Source organism: Taeniopygia guttata, chromosome 18 (assembly GCF_048771995.1).
Source record: "Taeniopygia guttata chromosome 18, bTaeGut7.mat, whole genome shotgun sequence".
NCBI classification, from domain to species: domain Eukaryota; kingdom Metazoa; phylum Chordata; class Aves; order Passeriformes; family Estrildidae; genus Taeniopygia; species Taeniopygia guttata.
The window spans coordinates 5,982,310-5,986,915 of NC_133043.1; positions in this window are offsets into that span (position 1 = coordinate 5,982,310).

The following is a 4,606-nucleotide window of genomic DNA, read 5'->3' on the forward strand; positions in this document are numbered from 1 at the left end:
TACCATGAGCAGTACTTTTCATTTCTTTCTGTTTTTTTTGGCTAGACCTTTATTACCATTTTTGGTAGTTTTTTGCACAGTTTTGTCTTAAAATCTCTGCGTACCTATGTCACAATGCAGCCTTTTTGTCATCTAGTTCTGACTACTTATCCCTTCTTTTTTTCTTAGTGACTGAGGTGTGACTAGAGAAATAACACCACATGAAGAGAAATCAAGGACAATAATTGCTGATTGTGACTCCTGCAAGTTCTTCCTACTGGTATACCCCAGACAATATCTTATATTATATTTACCCTTATGGCACCTGAGCACTTTCCAGGTTGTAGTTGTCAGGTGTGAGATGCTCCTTTTGCTGGCCTCTGAGAGTGATTTATAGACTAGTAATAACCCAAAGAGTTTATGGGTTTATGAAGCTGACAGAAATGAGTCTTTAGTCTCCACTATTTTTTCTTCTTGAATATAATTAGAAGACCATGAAGAGTATCTTATCCCCTTGAATTAAAACTGGAGAAAGTTGATGACAGTTCTGTGAGAATTCCTTTAGTTCCTATAAATTAGATCAGTGTCTACAAAAGCTGAGTTTCTGCCACACTACTTTCTGAAACGCTGCCCTGTCTTGGGGAATTTTTCTTTCATGATGAGAAGATCAGTTGTTTGATGTGGTGTTTTCCCTACTGGTGTTGTAGAAACTCAAAACCCACACCAGGAGCTTCTCTCACTACCCTATGGCAAGAGAGGTCAGAGAAGACAGCAGGGAAGAGACAGCTTGTAGTAGTCCAGTAGTGAAAGGAAAACACTTCATTAGAAGCTGTAATTTCATTAGTAGATATTTGGATGAATGATTTTCCATTCAATGTGCAAAGCTGGGCAATTAAATGGCAGATTCTGAGCCTGAGCAAAGATCCACATAAACTGACAATGAAGACTTGAGTGCAGAGGGGGAAAGTTACCATTTTCATTCCCAGGCCCTGACTCCTAGGGCAGAGTACGCTGAATTCCCAGGGAGCGTTGGACCAAGCACATGTAACACCTCCAGGGAAATAGCTCGTATGGGGAACTGAGGACAGGTAGTTTATGTCCTTCCAAAAGGAGCAATCTGTTAAATTGCAGTCAGCCTTATTATGAAAAAAAACGAAACTTTGAGAGGATAGATGAGCATGTGGAGAAAGAGATACAATGGATGTAATTGACTGGGATTTCCAAAATCTTTCAGCAACATTATGAAAGCCAACAAAGGCTTTTATAGAAGTCAGGAAGCCATGGGATAAGCAGGAAGTGTCTTACTCAGATAGAGACAGAATGAAAGAGTTACGAGTGCTGGGGCTTGTGATGTTCAATTTACTGATAAAGCAGACAACACCAAGCTGGATGGTCTAGCTGATACACCAATGGGAAGGAATATCGTTCAGTGAAAGAGCTGTCATGAGACCCCATCTGTAGTGCTGTATTCAGCTCTGGGACCCCCAATAGAAAACAGACAATGGACCAGGTGGAGCAGATGCTGGGCAGAGACACAAAAAAAATATCCAAGTCCTGGAGTGCCTCTGCTATGAAGAAAGGCTTACTTAGTTGTGCCTGCTCAGCATAGAGATGAGAATGCGCTGAGAAGACCATACTGCAGGTTTTCAATATATAAAGGCAGCTCATAAGAGGGTGGAAGACTTTTTACCTAGGCCTGTGGCCATAGGACAAGGGGAAAAGTTTTAAATTAAAAAGGGTAGATTCCGGTTAGATATAAATCGACATTTTTTAAGAAGAGGCCAGTGAGACACAGGAACAGACAGGCTCCAGAACACAGGAATGTCCCATCAATGGAAGTGTGCATCAAAGGTTGAATGGGACTTAGAGCAACCTGATCTAGTCAAAATTCCTACCCACAGCAGTGGTGCTGCACTAGATGATTCTTTTAAGGTTTCTTCCAACCCAAACCATTCTCTGATTTGTCCCCTGAGTTCTGTATGTCTGTGGAAGTCAGAGATTGTGCAGACACAGGACTTCTGATGCCCCCCCACACTCACTGTTTTACACAGGTTTCTGAGCTCCTCCGGTTCGGGGCAGAGGGTGTTTCCAGCTTCCCCCTGCCCTGCAGAGGGACCCCAGGGCTGAGCTCTGGCTTTGAGCTTCAGAGAGTTGCATGCTCATCCTTGGAACAAGCTTTTCATGCCCATGCCTGTGCTTGATGTTGGATATGTCCTTGGATCACATTTACTGACCATGTCCCTGTGCTCTTCATTCAGCTTTACCCACTGAGCTCTTTTAATAATCAGAATGGCAATGACCAGGAGAAGAGCATGCTCAGAACTGACACTGTTTAAATCAGCTCACATGACAGTGCCCTTTTTCCTAGAACTTGACCACTCATTCTCCAGAACTACTGGCCAATTCCCCCTTTCTCAGAGTATTGCCTACAGCAATGCTGCTCCAAAACAGGCAGCACTGTGTTGAGAGCTCTTGTTGCTGGAGCTGTATGAATATACATGATAGTTGTGATTTGGGAGTGCTGGACTGAGGATGTGTCTGAGTGCAGAGGATCCCAGAGCAATGCTGTGTGTGTGGATGTGGGTAGAGTTTGGGTTGAGGTTTTTTTTTTGGAGTAGTAGGTGGTGAAGGCCTGACTTGGTTGAAAGCATTGCTTGGTATACATTGACAATAGGCACATAAATATTAGCAACACGGGCCTGAGCTCATTAAGGCGTGTTAGCACTTCGTGCTTGTGTGAGATGAAACAGGAAGTATCACTGTATATTTATTGACTGTATATCTACTGGGGGTTAAAAGTATTTCCTGATCTAGGTTACTTTTGCCTCTTAGGCTCTCTTAACCCTTAGAAAACCTCGAATAAATTTTGAAAAACAGAAAAAAATTTTAATATTAATAATCTTCATTTTAATAAATGTGCTTGTTATACATTTCTTCTGTATCATCTCTGTAAGACAAGCATCAACGTTTTCACAACCTGAAATTACTTGCAAAAAACTCTATAATTTTTTTTTCAGGTCTGAGATATTATGAATAATTTGTTTGTTTGAAATGATGAAGAATTTTCTGTTACATGACTTATGACTGACTATTGCAATAGTGAATATTCCTCTAGTATGCACATTTTGAATTTTTTGATTTCTTCAAAATACAAAGTACAGATTTATTCACATACATACTCAATTTCTTTTATAGCTAAGGAGTCACATTTCACACTGAAGGCACTGTGTGTCCAAACTTGGAACCGTATTTGACCTTGCTGTCAGTTGGATTCTTCTCTATCTGATATTCCTGGCCCACAATACGTCTGGTTTTCCCCTTTTTATTATAATATATAATGAGTCACTGAAGGAGTTCTAATAATAATTTGTCTTTTGTAGAACTGCCTTTTCTAATGATGTAAAAGCAAGCTCTAAGTTTATAGGACCACATGTACAAGATACATTACATTATTTCCCTTTTGCATCTGCAATAGTACAGAAATGTCAAAGAATCCCATCTGGATCAAAGATTAAGTTACCTGTAAAGATCATAGAAGAACCAATAAATCATACATCCAAGTTCTTTAAGTGCCTTGACTAGTCCAGATTCCAATATTAATAGCCCTGTCAGACTATTTATAGGAAATGTATCCACAGGGATGGTAAGATGCAAAACATTTCTAAATATATCAGGTCAAATGACAATTATGCCATTAGTTAAGTTTGCCAGAAAGTATTTTGCCAAAGATGGTTTGCCAAAATATATTTTGACAGAAGGAAAAGGAAACCTCCAAAGCATCTGCATACCAGAGTCTATAAAAGTCTCTTTGGAGTGCTGTGCCCTGTCTTGACAGAAAATTTCGAGGTAAGTGTTTGGCTCCTGTGAACTACTAGGCAAAACATATACCTTTTTATTCCATTTAACTTCCTATAAGATTTGGATATCCACTTCTGTCATGGACTGACTCTAGGAGCAATAACTTTATTGTAGGTTTGAAGGCAGCATGTTTTCCTTCAATTTATATATTAGACCTGAATACCTGTGCAACACAAAATGAGTTCTTAAGTTTTCAAGCAGCAGTGGCTTCTGCCACCAAAATCAATAACAAAATTTAACAACTTTTAAGGAACAGGATGAAATCCAAGATTTTAAGATTTGTGGAAGCGATAATAGGCAATAGTAACATTTATATGTGTCATAATGCAACATGAATTATCAATAGCAAGTAATTTTTAGAAGGCCACTAGTTGCTATCAGAAAAATAACTATTTCAGAGTCTTTCAGTAGCATTAAAAAAAATCAACAGAGACTCTCTTATGGGAACAGCCAAATTGGCTAGAGTTCACAAAGTTGAAATAATACTGATAAAGTTCACAACATACTGTACATACATAACTGCTGTTCTGTACATGGTGTCTTAGCTGGATGTCTAAGGATTAATTTTAGAGAGCTATGTAAGTATTTTCAGCCAAGACTGGGAAGTTTAAATCCAACTTTTGACTTTTTTATACCTACTTTAATATTTAAAAATATCAAAGTGCAAGAGATCTCCATTCTTTCGAAAAAAGATGTTCATTCACCAGCTCAACATATCTTGTAGCCTACAGAGGACCCTGCTGACTGTGGCTCCTGAAGAAGTGCAGCA